This window comes from Euleptes europaea, chromosome 7, assembly GCF_029931775.1.
Source record: "Euleptes europaea isolate rEulEur1 chromosome 7, rEulEur1.hap1, whole genome shotgun sequence".
NCBI lineage: Eukaryota > Metazoa > Chordata > Lepidosauria > Squamata > Sphaerodactylidae > Euleptes > Euleptes europaea.
Genome location: NC_079318.1, coordinates 86,976,386 through 86,992,260, shown reverse-complemented (window position 1 = coordinate 86,992,260; position 15,875 = coordinate 86,976,386). Strand labels below are relative to the sequence as shown.

The following is a 15,875-nucleotide window of genomic DNA, read 5'->3' as shown; positions in this document are numbered from 1 at the left end:
AAATATAAATTGTTTCATGTAATTTTAAGGCACATCAGTTTTATTTGCAATCCCCATTCTGAAAACTGGAACGATCTATTTTCAACTGTGTATTTAACCATTAAAATACATGGTGTTACTACATACTTAAGGAACCTTGTGGGACAGAGTGGTAAGCTGCAGTACTGCAGTCCAAGCTCTGCTCACAACCTGAGTTCGATCGTGACGGAAGTTGGTTTTAGGTAGCCGGCTCAAGGTTGACTCAGCCTTCCACCCTTCCAAGGTCGGTCAAATGAGTACCCAGCTTGCTGGGGGTAAAGGGAAGATGACTGGGGAAGGCACTGGCAAACCACCCCGTAAAACAAAGTCTTCCTAGTAAACGTCAGGATGTGAGGTCACCCCATGGGTCAGGAATGACCCGGTGCTTGCACAGGGGACCTTTACCTTTTTACTACATACTTATCATTTTATTTGATTACAAATAGTGACTTGATGTTGGCTTTGGATTTTGTCCCAACTGGTAAATTAATGGGCTGGTCATAGTCTGCCTTTTTAAAAGAAGACCACTTTACTAACCATGATATTTATTGTTGAACTGAGGTGTGAACTGGAAATTTCATAGCTGATACTTGATACTCTTAAATACAGAGGCATTAATAAAGCCTTATTCAGATTTACATCAACAAGAAGTATTTGTTCATATCACTGGAAATATAAAAGCACAAAACAAACAGGTGAGGAAGGCACAGGCTGATGGGTGAGGTTGTAGCCCATTCCCACAGTACTTGCCCATTAAGAGAGAGAGAGAGAGCAATAGGGAAACAACACCTATAGAAATTCTGTTTATCATGTAACCATTAAAAGGTACACAGCCTTTGACAAGAAAAATGTGGCCCCACCTAGCCAACAGCTTTTGCAGCTGATCAACAAATGTATGCCCCATCAATAACAATGCAAGTTTGGGGTTAGCTTTGGTTACCTTTTATCATCGAAATCAGAACAAGGTACTTTCTTTTATACCTGCTTTTCCACTCCTTGAATAAGTCCCCCCCCCCCGCTTTGTTTAAGGTTACTGTGTTTCGCTCAGGGTTATTTGGAAACTCTGGTCTAAATTTACATCTCATTCAATTTGACTTCTGTACTGCTTTGTATTGGTTAGTGAGGTGGAATGGAGTGTATAAAATATGCAACACTTTTGATACTTTTTGTGTTAATTGGATAACCATATTTACTTAAGTGGATAACTGGTGCAGGTATTCGGAGTAAGGTGCAGTATAAAACACTGGGTAGCCTGTATTCTGTATACTAAAAGTGACACTGAGGATACTTCTCTAGAGGCTTAATTGATTTATTCTAAAAGCCTCACACAGTAAGCCACTTAGCTGCATTACAAAGCTATTCCCCATTCCACTTCAGGTACTTGGGGAAAACATTTAGTTCAAGCCTTATCAACAGCAGGAGTCTTCCAAAAATGTATCAGGAAAAGGCCTAAGAGAAACAAAGGAATGGATTGAGAGGGGAGTAACATAAGGATCCGGACACCACAATTCAGTCAGGTAAAGGTAGGAGAACAGAGTAGTAGCAGTTCTGGCAAATTAAGGAACCCCAACATCCCACCCACTTAGAGTTGCCAACCTCCAAGTGGTGGCTATAGATCTTCAGTTATTACAACTGATCTCCAGGTGACAGATCAGTTCACCTGGAGAAAATGGCCACTTTGGAAGGTGGACTCACATTATACTCCATTAAAGTCCCTCCCCTCACCAAACTCTACCCTCTTCAGGCTCCACCCATAAAATCTCCAGGTATTTCCCAACCTGGAGCTGGCAACCCTACACACACTGTTAATGACTCAAAGATTGAACAAGAAACAATCATCATCCCCTTTCAGGGGTTCTCTCCCCAGTCTTTACAAGGAGTGCTAACACCACCCCCTTGATGGGGGTTTTAAGTCTCTCGCAATACTTCTGGTGCACCAGTGGCCGAACAGGAGTCTGTGCGTATGAATCGATGCCCTCTCCCCTCACCATCTGCTCCCCAAAGTTGCTAGGCCTCCCTCCATCATGGAGGAAGCCTTTCCCGCTGTTCTGTCGCCTAGCCGTCAGGCCGAGGTACGCTGCGCCACAATGTGGCCAGGAAAGGTGGGCACCGGAATGCCAATGGCAAGTGGCTGCAGATATCATCCGTAGGACAGACAGCCCTGACACACATCTCAGCAACCTGCTCCCCTTCAGCGCTGCGGAAGGGCTCAGTCACATCGAAGCGCATGCCGCAGGCTTCCCTTGAAAGCAGCCTCGTGGCACCATGGCGAGCTTGCACATACTGGCGTAGGGAGGGAGGGGCAGTGAGGAGCAACCTGTAGGGAGGCTGCTGACCTCCATCTGGAGGTTGCTCCAAATTTAAAAGGATGAAGGCCTTGGTGAGCTTCTCTCCATTCTGGCAACGGAGATGCAGCATCCAGCAAAATTCATGATCTTCACCTGTCAGGGAAGAGGAAAAGGCCTGTTAGCAAGAGCTGAAAACCATCCTGAAAAACCAAAAGTCTGGCACAAGGTTTGCCAACCTCCAAGTGGGGCCTGGAGATCTCTTGGAATTACAACTCATTTTCAAACTACATAGATCAGTTCCCCTGGAGAAAATTGTTCCTTTGGAGGATGGACTGTATGACATATCCCACCACTAAGGTCTCTCCCCTCCCCAGGCTCCACCCCAAATCTCCAGGATTTTGCCAACCCTAGACCTAGAGCTCTCCTGAGATGACAACTGATCTCCAGGCTATAAACATTACTTCTTCTGGAGAAAATGGCAGCTTTGGAGGGTGGGGGCTCTGTAGCATCGCGTCCCTGCTGAGCTCCCCCCCTTCTCCAAACTCCACCCTATCCAGGCTCTGCTCCCAGATCTCCAGGAATTTCCCAATCTGGATTTGGCAATAATATCTAGCACTTTAAAGACTATGAGGGGAACTGATCTGTGTAGTCTGGAGATCAGTTGCAATCCTGGGAGATATCCATGCCCCAGCTCTGAGTACCTGTGGCTGGGGGGGGAAACAAAACAGCACAGGAAAAAAAAGCCTGCTGTCTGAGACCCTTTAGCTGGAGATGCTGTAAACCAGACTTCAGGTAACACTCCCATCTCCCTGCTGTATCACTGAGCCCTGGGTTTGTCAATTTGAGCCTGTTGATCCAGGGCCAAAAATCCAGGGAGTAGATTAATAGACTGAAATAATATATGAGGCTGCCTTAGATCAGGTGATTGGTCCTCCTGACTCATTATATCACATTTTCATCCCATCTTTCCTCCATGGTATGTTGTTCTCCTTGCCTGTGTTTTAATCAGCAAACAACCCTGTAATGTGGGCTAGGCTGAGTGTGAAGGACCCAACATCACCCACTGAGCTTTATGGCTAAGAGGGGGATACCCTGAAAAGTGGCTCTCTAGAGTCTCAAGCCATTAATGGTCTCTCCCGAAAACCTGCTATTTGACATCCTCACTGCAAATGCCAAGCTTGAACCCAGAACCACAGGTGTTTCTGCTGAGCTACAGCCCCTTCAGGTTAATCCTTACAACAATCCTGTTAGTATTAGTAGAGGTAGTAGTAGTAGTACTAGTAGTGATAGTATCAACTATAGATGTAAAATTTCTGGAAATTTTGAAGCCATGGGGAAAAAACTCTCCCCCGGGGGAAAAAACAGAAATGGGGGGCGGGGATTAAAATATATGGAATACTTACTGTCCTATCAAACCTGAACTAATTTTACTGCTTTAACAACATAACCTGCATCATTACTTACCATATAAAATTACCTGCTTAGCACATAAAATTGCAATATTTGACATATTTATGGAATGTCAAAGTTATAAATGCCTTACACAAGCAAAATTGCAAATATACCCAATACTTGAGAGAAAACTGCAAGCCGATGCACCCTATGCTGTCTTAGCACATATACCTTAATTTTTGCTAAATTCTCAATTAAACTTTCAGTTTTCCTCTGAGGATTTGGTGTAGTTTCTGCCCCGCCTCCTTAACCTTTTTGCCCCTCCTGCAAGGTAGGGCAATAAGCTACTTTTTTACCCAGTCTGTGGGTAAATGTGTCACAGTGGTTTGAGGGAGAGGTTAAAATGTGAACCACATCATGTCAAAAGGACAACAGAAGGCGTGCAGCTGCTGAGAAGCAGTGAAAGCATGCTCCTCTCAGGAACATTTAGGGACCCTTCTCGGTGCAGAAATGCATCTTGGATTTAAGAGCAGTATATATTTACAGCATGCCCACCTTGTCTTTTAAAGTCGTTTGAAAAGATAAAAATATTTCATGGTGTTTTTTTCAGTACTCCCCAACATTCCCAGTTTTTCTATTGGAAAAATTGAAAATAGGGCCTCAGAAAAGAAGGGGGAAAGGCCCCTCATCCCTGTTTCCCCCCAGTTATTTTTTGGACCTTCACATCTCCAGTATCAGTAGTATTACCCCCATACTGCAGATTTGTAAGCGGCAGCATCTATGTGTCCCAGCTCCCAGAACTGGTAAAAGGCAGATAAGTCTGGTAAAAGGCAGATAAGCTCAGAGAGCACTCCCCAGGCATTTTCTCAGCACCTGAAGCGCTGATCATGAAAGTTGTTTGCCAAAAAATATCCAGTGAGTTAATGGCAGGGGGCAAGATCCAGACCGGTGGCTTCACACCCTCTTTTAAGGAGCCCTGCAAGCCAAGGGCCTACAGGCTCCCGTGATGCTCCGAGAGCTGGGGCAGAGGCCACGTAGGGGAGGAGTTGCGGATCGCTCCCGGTTGCCCTCCAATAGGCCACGTGGTCGGGACGCCCTTCCTGGAACCCTTCATCTCCCTTACCTTCCCTGCCTTCGTTGAGTTTCAGCGAGGTTCTGGGCCTGGTGCCGACTATCCCGAGCATGGCTTGGGCAGCGCAACGGAGCATGCAAGAGCTGAATTTGGGCACGGCCAGGCGTCCCTCCTCTGGTTCTGGGTTCTCGTCCTGCGGGCACGGTGCCCGCCGGCGGGCGACAGGGACCTCGGTCACAGGCGCGCCACCTCCCACGTAGTTGGGAGCAGCTGCGACCAGAGCAAACACCAGCCATAGCCAGCGGTGACCCATCACAAACCTTGGGGGCGGCGGCTGCGCGCAGGTACCCACACTTGAGTCTCGGCAGCGGGGAGCAGCTAGCAGGAAGGGGGCAGGCCGGGGGCTTCATCCAGCCGCCACAGCAGGCCTTGGCTTGCTGCAGCCTGCGCCGATTCCCTTGCCCTGCTAGCTGCTGGGCAGACGCCCAGAAGGACAGCTGCCAACGGCTGCTTTTAGAAGCAGCCTTGCCCAGTCTGGCCTCCAAACACAACACGCGCCAGGGCTGGGTAAGAAAGGCAGCCAGCGGGGGAGCAGGGGGTTACGCAAGAGGTGATCAGGTGGACATTTCAAGGCCGGATACAAAAAAATCTTCCTGGGAGTTGTCCAAGCTTTTTTTGCTGTGCTTAACTCCTTCCTGTGCTCAACCTACCAAGGGTGCCCAGTTTGCAATACAGAACTCCTGCCCAAGAGCCTTCTTCTTTTGCTGGTCCCTTCACTTGCATTCTTCCCTCACCCACTGCAGGATTAAAAGGGAGCTTTGCTTGCTACGGCAGATAAACGGGTGCGGTGGGCAAAACTTGGGCCTGGATGCTGAATCGCTCCCTGTACTGGAGATTCTGAATGTACACGCAGGATCTCTGGGCAGCTCGCTTCAGGAAAAGAGGCATCTCGTCCCATCCTGTCAGAGATGACCCCGGGGCTAGAGTTGTGCTTTGTCAAGAGGCCACCAAATAATGTTGCCTAACATTTCTGGACTCAGGGCAGCTATACTATATCGACATTTTGTAAATTCCTTTGTAGACTGGCCCTGAAAATTGAAATGTTCTCCCGCCCAGGCTTGCTGTTAGAACATAAGAAAAGCCATGCTGGATCAGACCAAGGCCCATTAAGTCCAGTTCACACAGTGGCCACCCCCTCAGAGAGAGAATAAGTATGCATCATGACTAGTATTCATTTTTACTAGTAGCCATGGATAGCCTCCATGAACATGTCCACTCCCCTCTTAAAAGCCTTTCAAGTTGGCAACCATCACCACATCCTGGGGCAGAGTTCCACAATTTAACTATGCGTTGCATGAAGCAATACTTCCTTTTATGTTTTGAATCTCTCACCCACCACCTTCAGCAGATGACCCCACGTTCTAGTATTGAGAGGGAGAAAAGTTTCTCCCTGTCCACTCTCTCCATACCATGCAGTTTTATAGACCTGCTGTTGTCAAACCGTGCAAAATAGTAAGGCGCCCACATGTCACTCCAAGGCTGTGCTGTCAGCAGATCATCCCTACAACCACAACCAGAGCAGCAAATAATTTCTGCCGGTTCAAATGACCACTTCACACCTACCTGCAAAGTGCCAACGGAACTGGTTTGTCGGGAGCTGCCAGGCCAGACGCTTCAAGGGTTCGGCCACTGCTTGTGAAGATGGTTCAGGGGGTTGGGCACTTGCCTTTCTAATCTTTCAAAAGCCACCTGTAAGCAGGTCTTACAAAACACCTTACATTTACAGTCCCCGCTCCTCCCAACCAAACCGCATAGGTGTTCTGAAACTTCATCAGGGTAACAGTAGGTACGTGCGGAAGGCAAAACAATATTTTACTTTGATTTGCTTTTAATCTATAATTGGGACAAACATATACCTACTGAAGTGGGCAATAGTCCATAAAGAGCCAACGTGTTATAGTGGTTAAGAGTGGTGGTTAGAAGTAGTGGACTCTAATCTGGAGAACCAGATTTGATTCCCCACTCCTCCACATGAAGCCAGCTGTGTGACCTTGGGCTAGTCACAGCTCTCAGCCCCACCACCCAAGAGGGTCTGTTGTGGGGAAGGTGATTGTAAGCCGGTTTGATTCTAAGGTAGAGAAAATCGGCATATAAAAATCAACTGTTCTTTCTCTTCTAAATTCTAAATGAGAACTTGTCTTTGGTACCCACCCAAACACCCATTTATTCTCCCCTTCTCTGTTTTATCCTCCAAACAACCCTGCGAGGTAAGTTAGACTGGTACTTTGTGACTGGCCTACTAAAGTCACTCAGCAGTGGAGATTGATTAGGAACTGGAAGACCCAGGTTTGACTCTAACTACTGCACCACACAGCTAGTATGACCATGTAGATGCCACGAACTGCCCAACAGCAACTGTTGAGTGTGTTTATTCCTAGCATTCATCTTCTAACACAGCTCAGCAGGCCTGTGAGGAAGCAAGGGTGTGCTTGTGATGTCAATGCCCTGCCCCCCCCCCAATTATATAGCTGGGGCAGACTCTTTCCTTTTAACCTCCACGCCAGCCCACTTTTAAAATTATGAGTGGCCCAATGGTGTTTTCAGTTTGGTAATCCTCTGAATCTTTTCCTCATTCTAAGAAACCACATGGGCTTGACTAGGCCTGCTTCCCCTTTAAGTGAAAAGCCTTTTTTCCATTCCCTGCTCCTGAAGCACTTTTGATCTTTATCAAGCTGCTTGAAAATTAACCGAAAGGTGATGGTAGGCAGAGGAGTTAATCCTCACCATTGCTGGGGCATTTTATTTATTTTTGAGTTTCTATCCTGCTCTATCCCGGGATACCCCAAGGGGTACCCAAGCAGCCCAAAGCCCCTTCCCATTTACCACAGTGGCCCTATTATACCCAAAAGGTAGCCTCTTAAGTGTTGATTAGAGTAGCATCCAGCTGCCACAAGTTATCATTTCTATGGCCCTTTGATAAAGCAAGGCAGACTCCACTTTAGAGTACTTAGTTTGCAGCATTCAGCTCTTAACCCACTGTGATCTATTAGGTCTAGCAATGGCACGTCAAGAATGTGGGATCAGGGCACGGAGCAGCATCTCCAGTTAAAGGGACTAAGCAAGTAGGTGATGTGAAAGCCCTCTCTGCCTGAGACCCTGGAGAGCCGCTGCCAGTCTGAGTAGGCAGTACTGACTTTGATGGACCAAGGGTCTGGTTCAGTATAAGGCAGCTTCATGTGTTCCCATGGCAGTGGGAGACAAGGAACATTCAGCACAACCATCCTTTAGATTTCCTACACTGGACTATGGCATGAGGGGCAATTCCAGAACTGTTATGTGGCAACATAGATCGGTCCCTGCAACTTCTCATCTTGATCATGGTGCTTAAGAGTTGAGCATCCCATGGCCAGGTATCTAAGATGAAGGTTTGCCCTTTGTTTCAGATGTTACCTATTAACCCACCAACAGCCAGACACTGCCAAGAGGAGACCCACATCCAGGCAACAAGTTTGATATGGTCTAATCATTTATTTAAAGGTTTTATGAAAGTTACATCCAGTATTGTATTGAGGCATCCAATTAAACCATCATTTGTTAACATTCTGCTCAATGAGAAAGTTCAGTATTAAAAGTGTTTGTTGTGCTTGTTCATCCTTAACAACCACAGCAGCTGAAATGGGCTGACCATGTATCAGTTCTTTTTCACAGCTTTCAGCTATGGCATACGTCCAGAAGACCTGAGAAATTAAAGAAAACTCAAAGGTGAGCTGATACGGCAAAAATCCCCAACGTATGAGCACCACATGTCATCTTTGCCCTGCAAGGCTTCCGATTGGTTTTGCAGATTTTTAAAATGCTTTGGCCGCAGCTGCCACCACAGCACACAGATCTTCACAGGGCAACTGAAGATAAACTATAGGGAAGCCCGCATGACAAACACAGACACATGCAGAAGTCCCATCAGACCGCTTCCTTCTGGAGCAGAGATTCCTCTTCTCCATCTGCCAGCCCCAGTGGGTTCAACCTTTGCAGGTTCTGGCGCCAGGACAGATGGTAAGACAATGTTTCTTTCCTCATTGGGACCCCGTCCTTCTGAACCCCCTTCAAGTACCAAAATATTCAGGGGTGCAATATTCCCAAACCAGAACTTGTGTCTGACTATAGTTACCTTCATGCCAAATTCTTGCTTGATGGAAGCAAGGGCTTCCTACTGCAACAGTGAAGGCCTCATGAACGGACTGGGAGCGACCGCTGCTGCAGGCATAGTTACAGGACAGTACAATATAAGTTATCTGGACGAGAATGCTGGAAGCCCCGAGTCAATTTGAGCTTTCTAAAGAAAAATATAAATAAAGCAGAGTTTAAGTATGTTAGATGGTTGTGATAATCTCTCAACCGTACCCAAAACCCTGGACTCAGAGGGAACCACTCAGTCACAGAGATCAGACTGGGGCGGTAAAAGTCTCATCATTGGGACCACAGAATTCTTAACACGCAGCTCCTCCAGCGAGGCAAACTCTCACCTCGCTTCTGATGCCACCTGCGGCTCCCACAAACTTCAGGCTATCACCTGCAGCAGGAAAACAATGACAGAGAACGGGACAGGAAATCAGTCATTCATTCTGAGCCAGAGTTATACAAGTCCATGGTTCGGCGCAGTTTCTCAGCTGTTCCAACAGTTTCACGGTTTTTATATAAAAACGTCAAAGTGAGCTAGTTAGACTCATCATGAAAACTGCAGCAGGTAGATGCAGTCCTACACTATTGAGGGCCTTCTCCCCAGGCATCCCAAATGCCTCCTAACAGGATGGGCTTTGCAGGGCTCCAAGTGACGCATGGGAAACTCCAAAGATACTGGGAGAGAATCACCGTTACGGCCTAGTTTTCCCAGCCGTAAAAGGGAGGAGAGCCTGAAGAAACCCTTCCCCAAGCCCCTCCAACCCTAAGCATGGACAGTACAATATAAGCCCTCCCCGCTGCTTGGGGAGGGGGAATCACAACAGGGAGACCATCCTTGAAGCACTAGTAAGAAACAGCTAAAAGGAAGTATTTCACACAATACATAGTTAAATTGTGGAACTCCCTGCCCCAGGATGGGGTGATGGCTGCCAACTTGGAAGGCTTTAAGGGGGAAGTGGAGGAGAGAGCTATCCATGGCTACTAGTTAAAATGAATACTAATCATGATGCATACCTATCCTCTCCAGGATCAGAGGAGCATGCTTATTATAATAGATGCTTTGGAACACAGGCTTTTGCCCAGCAAGGCTTCTGATTGGCTGTGTAGACTTTTTTAAATGCTGCCTTGGCAGCAGCTGTCACCACACAGAGGGATCTTCACTGTGTGACTGAAGGTAAGCTGCGGCAGCCATTTTGTTGTTGGCTCTGCCTCCTGCGGCAGCCATTTTAGCATGTCAGAATTCCAAAGGTGCCCCGCAGGCGCAAAAGGTTGGGGGACCCCTGCTGTACAGCAACTTCTAGAAAGGACAGGTGGTCTGCTGCACAGAGACACTTTTCTTGTAGAACTACACTTGTACAACACTTAAGCAGCTGTTACTTTGACAGAATCAGAATACTTATCTGATGCCAGTACTGTCCCTAGCTGGTAGCAGCTCCCCAGCTAAGAGGTGATCTTGAGCCCCTTTTTGCTAATAGAGCAGGCCGTGGCTCACTGGTAGAACCTCTGCTTGGCATGCAGAAGGTCCCAGGTTCAATCCCCGGCAGCTCCAGTTAAAGGGACCAGGCGAGTAGGTGATGCGAAAGACCCCTGCCTGAGACAGTGGAGAGCCGCTGCTGGTCTCAGTAGACAATACTGACTTTGATGGACCAAAGGTCTGATTCAGTAGAAGGCAGCTTCATGTGTTCAATATGTACATGTGAAGCTGCCTTATAACTGAATTACAGCATTGGTCTCCCAAGGTCAGAATTGTCTAAGGCTGGCAGCAGCTCTCCAAGATCTCATGTGGAGCTGTTTCACGTCACCTACCTCCTGATCCTTTTAGCTGCAGGGACATTGCAGAGATTGAACCTGGGACCCTTCTGCATGCCGAGCAGATGCTGTCAAGCTAAGGTTTGGGGGCCCCTCCCCAAAAATGCCAAGGATCAAAACTGGGACTTTCAGCACCAGAATCATGTTCATCCCCCACTAAGCGACAGCCTTGCATGTTGTTCTTCCTTACCTGTTGGGCCATCTTATGAAGTCTTTCCTCCAGCCCAAGCTCACAACCCTGCAAGGAATTTTTAAAAGAAAATAGTTGGGATGAAAAGTGTTATTAACAGGGCCCCTCCTATTCCCCCCCCCCAGTGAGCAAGGGGGATGCACACAATCCACTGCCACACCAAGAATAATGCTAATTTGGCCCAACTGCCTCATGTATGTTTTATTCCAGCTGCAAAGTTAGCTCTGCAATCAGGCTGTGCTCCAATTTGATCCTCAAAATTGGAACAGATCCTGTGATTACACTCGGGTCAGGAGACAATCCAGGGACAGGGACCCCCTTATAGAAGCAGTCGGACCCTCCCTCCTGCTAAGGGGTACCACGATGGCACCGGGGGGGGGGGGAAAGACTGGCATAAGAGCAAGACACTGCTCCCCCCAAAATGGATGCCCCTCAGAGAGTTTTGGGATCAGTCTTGTGTGTCAAGCCTTGGCAGGAACTCGGTTGGCTGCTGAACTTTCCCCCCTGGCCCGAAGGTGTGCCTGGCTGTGACAACGGGCTTAGCTAGATCCCACTGAGTTACCCTAAGGTGATTCAACCAGCACTCCGAGCAGACCATGTACTTGCTCTATCTGCAACCATCCCAGCCATCAACCAGCACTCAAGAGAATAGTCCAGGTATTCTCTTGGGTCCTGTCGACTCATCAAGCCTATCTTATTGTTGGAACCCTGGAAAAGCAATCAATTCTTCAAGTTCATATAGATTGCTATTTCTGAATCTTTTTTTTATTCTGCCAAATAAATCTATTACAGATCTTTTGCCATTCTTCAATCATTTTCTTTGGTATATCTACAAATAAGTTATTGAAAATAAAATTTATTTTTGGTAAGATTACCATTTTAGTTAAATTGACTCAACCTAGAAGTGTGACATTTAGAGGAAGCCATGCCTCAGGACCCATCTTGGGGTATAAATATTTGTCCTTTGGCCATCCACAGTGCATGCGTGCCCCCCCCCACTTGTGTGTGGGCTCTTTCCTTTGCTCCTGGAAAGGCTGGTTATTTTCCTCTAGCGGGGTTTTCCCGGGACGTCCCTTCCAGACTGGTAACTCAGCCATCCCTGAAACCCTATCCAGCTTCCTCCATTTTCTTTGTCAGCTCTTGTATTTTAAGCAATGAACATATGCACACAAAGCATACATTTCTTGTTTTACTATTTTTATTCTTTAATAAACCATATTTTCATTATACATCCGCCTTCTCATTTGAGTTTTCACCCAGGACTATTCCAGGTTATCGATCTCAGTTAGCCACTCTCCATCTCATTCCCCCAAATTTAAGTGGAGACTGCCTGCTTAGGGGATGTAGACAAGCTGGAACATGTCCACAGGAGGGCAACAAAGATGGTGAAGGGTCTGGAGACCAAGCCCCAAGAGGAAAGGTTGAAGGAGCTGGGTATGTTTAGCCTGAAGATGAGAAGACTGAGAGGAGATATGATAACCATCTTCAAGTACTTGAAGGGCTGTCATATAGAGGATGGTGCTGAGTTGTTTTGTTGCCCCAGAAGGTCGGAGCAGAACCAATGGGCTGAACTTAAATCAGAAGAGTTTCCGTCTAAACATTAGGAAGAACTTTCTAACATTGAGAGCAGTTCCCCAATGGAACAGGCTTCCTCGGGAGGTGGTAAGCATTCCTTCCCTGGAGGTTTTTAAGAGGCTAGATGGCCATCTGTCAGCAATGCTGATTCTAAGACCTTAGGCAGTTCATATGAGGGAGGTCATCTTGGCCATCTTCTGGGCATAGAGTAGGGGTCACTGGGGTGTGTGGGGGAGGTAGTTGTGAAATTCCTGCATCGTGCAGGGGATTGGACTAGATGACCCTGGTGGTCCCTTCCAACTCTATGATTCTAACACTTAGAGAGGCGACCTCATGCTTAGAAGAAGGTAGCCTGGAGAGGGTTAATGTCTCCCAACTGATGCTCAGATTCCGCTTCTCAACAAGGGCATTCAGCCGAACGAGATTCCAAAAGGAAGATCATCATGTCAGTGGGGAAACCAGCACAGGATGTGGAGATCTGAGCAGAGGCGCTTTAGATCTACAGGGCAAACTCACTTTTCTGCTCCGAGGCCGGACAGATGGGGTGGCTGTTCAAACATCCTCCTCATTTCCAGGACGGAGGCCTTTTCCACAGCACAGCGCACTGAAAACAGGGAAAAACAAAAAGCCACACGATTTCATAGCAGCCAAAAATCTGAATATACACAAACCAGCTGGGTGCTTAGAAGTCTTGTGCCACATTTTGCCTGCAAGAACTAAACTTGCAAGAGGAACTTTTTCTAAAAACTGCAAACAGCAGCCACAAAGGAAAGTGCTTGTAATACCCCTTAGTCTGCAACCACCAACTGCAATGGACACAAGTCAGCAGTCCGCACAAAGCCGTATGGAGAATGCCCTCACAAGGCTAATCCCCCACCCCCAGTACCCAGCCATTTCAACAGCTGTGCTTGGGTCAGACTGAGCTTCTGAAAGGGAGGGCAGGAAGGGATGGGTCAGTGCTTGGCTCTCATGGCTTTCTTACATGCTCAGGGTAATGCTGATCACCACTGGAGAAGAAGCGTTGGTTTTTACATGCCAACTTTCTCTACCATTTAAGGGAGACTCAAACCGGCTTACAATCTCCTTCCCCTCCCCACAACAGACACCCTGTGAGAGGGGTGGGGCTGAGAGAGCTCTAAGAGAGCTGTGACTAGCCCAAGGCTTCAAGTGGAGGAGTGGGGAAACAAACCCAGTTCACCAGATTAGCTTCTGCCGTTCATGTGTAGGAGCAGGGAATCAAACTCGGTTCTCCAGATCAGACTCCACCACTTTTAACCACTACACTACACTGGCTCTCTTTGGGGTTTGACTTTCCTGACTTCGGGGTCAGGAAGCAGTTTGCCTCCAGGCCAGGGATCCTGGAGTTTTTTGCCATCTTCTGGGCATGGAGCAGGGGTCACTAGGTGTGTATGTATTTGGGGGGGGGGGGAGAAGGTAGTTTATGAATTTCCTGCATTGTGCAGGGGGCTGGACTTGATGACCATGGTGTTCCCTTACAACTCTATGTTTCTATGATGTCCCATCAGACTGTTCCTTCTGGAGCAGAGATTCCTCCTCTCCTTCTGCCGGCCCCAGTGGGTTCAACCTTTGCAGGTTCTGGCGCCAGGACAGACGGTAAGACGTGAGAGGTTTTCCTCATCAGGACCAAACAGGTGCAGCTTAAGTACACCCCACTACCACCACTGTCTATCCTGCTCACCCCCCCCCCAATCTAATGAATTCTTACCTGCTGGATGAAGAGCTGGAGACCTAACTGCATTGGTCGGCAATCTGGAATGAGGCCAAGCCCTGCAACTGAACATAGAAACAGAGACAGTCAAGCCTGCTGCAATCTCTCATCCCTTTTTCTGCAAAACCCCGCTGGGCTTCTGGGCTCAGAGGGAACCACTCAGTCACCAATATCAGACTGGGGCGGTAGGGGTCTCATCACTGGAGAGCCACAGCTGGCAAAGGAGGGGAGAAGTTAACAACGCCACAATACTTCCCAAAAAACCTAAGGACTGAACCCCGGTTTGCTGACTCCGCAGATTTTAAATCTGCTTGTGGAGAACAAGATTAATTACCAGCACAGAGAACATAACCAGGTCTTAAACACACACACCCCATACCCAGCTAGCAAGTCACAGCTCCTTCCAAACACATTTCCAGGAAGAGCCGGAGCGATGTAGTGAAGAAGGATCTGAGAGACCAGGTTTGAATCCCTACTCTGCCATGTAAGCTCGCTGGGTGACCTTGGGCCAGTTGCATGGGACCTTCTGGCATGCAGAAGGTCCCATGTTCAATCCCTGGCATCTCCAGTTAAAGGGACTAGGCAAGCAGGTGATGTGAAAGACCCCTGCCTGAGACTCTGGAGAGCAGCTGCCGGTCTGAGTAGACAATACTGACTCTGATGAACCAAGGCTCTGATTCAGTATAAGGCAGCTTCATGTGTTCACGTGCCCATTAAGCCTAACCCAACCTCACTGGGTTGTTAAGTTAAAAATGGATAAGAGAAAAGGGAAGCCAACTTGAATTTTCACTTGGAAGATGGCATATAAATGAAGTAAATAATGCCATTTCAACAGCTGTGCCAGTGTGAGACGGAGCTTCAGATTCCTGCCCAAATTAAGATTCAATTAAAATAAGTTTCTGTTCACATCAAAGCCTTGGGCTAATAAAAATTCAGAACTCCCAGCGTCAACATCTGCAAAACACCTTGTTGCAGATGTGTTCCAGAAATAATTTGGCGGAATAATTGTGTCAAAACATGAAAAATGAACTGAGCGCTCACCATTCTTGATGAGTGTTTTTCATGTCTGTAAGGAAAGATGCACACACAAAAATATTGGTTAAAAGCAGGACCAGAGCAGAGAGGTTTGCTACGTAAAGGAACTGCAGTTTGATCAGGGCTTTGGTAACTCTACTGCCATGCGACTTGTGCCGTCCATCAACTCAGGTCATCATTTCAAACCACAGAGGGTCAATACAACTGCAGCAATTCAACTTCTGGCAGGAAGTTGCCAAATATGCTGCGCCAGAAGGGCCTTTCTCGAAAAGAGCCCACAGAGCGGGCTTTGGCCCAGAAAGGTGATCTTATCAGCCCCTCGGCAAATGCGCCCGAGTCTCCAACGTACCTGTAAAGGCTGCCCAGAGAACCTGGCGTTCCTCGGGAATGTGCGTCCTGAAACAAATGAAGTTTATATTGAAACAAGTCCTGACTGAAATCGCTGCTTCTTGACCCACTCACTTACCCTGTCCTTCACAGGACCCATCTCATGTTCTCAGACGTACAGCTGACATCACCAGACAGTCAGATATATGCTTGTCTGTTTGACACATCACTGAACATGGGAGGGAAAGAGCGAGAACCTGG

At 47.5% G+C, this 15,875-nt stretch overlaps 5 non-coding genes across 5 annotated transcripts; all 5 read right to left on the bottom strand.

Moving 5' to 3' along the window:
• Positions 1-8,724: 8,724 nt before the first annotated feature.
• LOC130481275 (small nucleolar RNA SNORD22) lies at positions 8,725-8,852 on the bottom strand. The gene has a single exon (XR_008933461.1). It is a non-coding gene; the product is annotated as a small nucleolar RNA SNORD22 (small nucleolar RNA).
• Positions 8,853-9,179: 327 nt separating this feature from the next.
• LOC130481272 (small nucleolar RNA SNORD31) lies at positions 9,180-9,250 on the bottom strand. The gene has a single exon (XR_008933458.1). It is a non-coding gene; the product is annotated as a small nucleolar RNA SNORD31 (small nucleolar RNA).
• Positions 9,251-12,901: 3,651 nt separating this feature from the next.
• LOC130481271 (small nucleolar RNA SNORD30) lies at positions 12,902-12,972 on the bottom strand. Its single transcript, XR_008933457.1, has one exon. It is a non-coding gene; the product is annotated as a small nucleolar RNA SNORD30 (small nucleolar RNA).
• Positions 12,973-14,040: 1,068 nt separating this feature from the next.
• Positions 14,041-14,167, bottom strand: LOC130481274 (small nucleolar RNA SNORD22). Its single transcript, XR_008933460.1, has one exon. It is a non-coding gene; the product is annotated as a small nucleolar RNA SNORD22 (small nucleolar RNA).
• Positions 14,168-14,391: 224 nt separating this feature from the next.
• Positions 14,392-14,460, bottom strand: LOC130481273 (small nucleolar RNA SNORD31). Its single transcript, XR_008933459.1, has one exon. It is a non-coding gene; the product is annotated as a small nucleolar RNA SNORD31 (small nucleolar RNA).
• Positions 14,461-15,875: the final 1,415 nt, after the last annotated feature.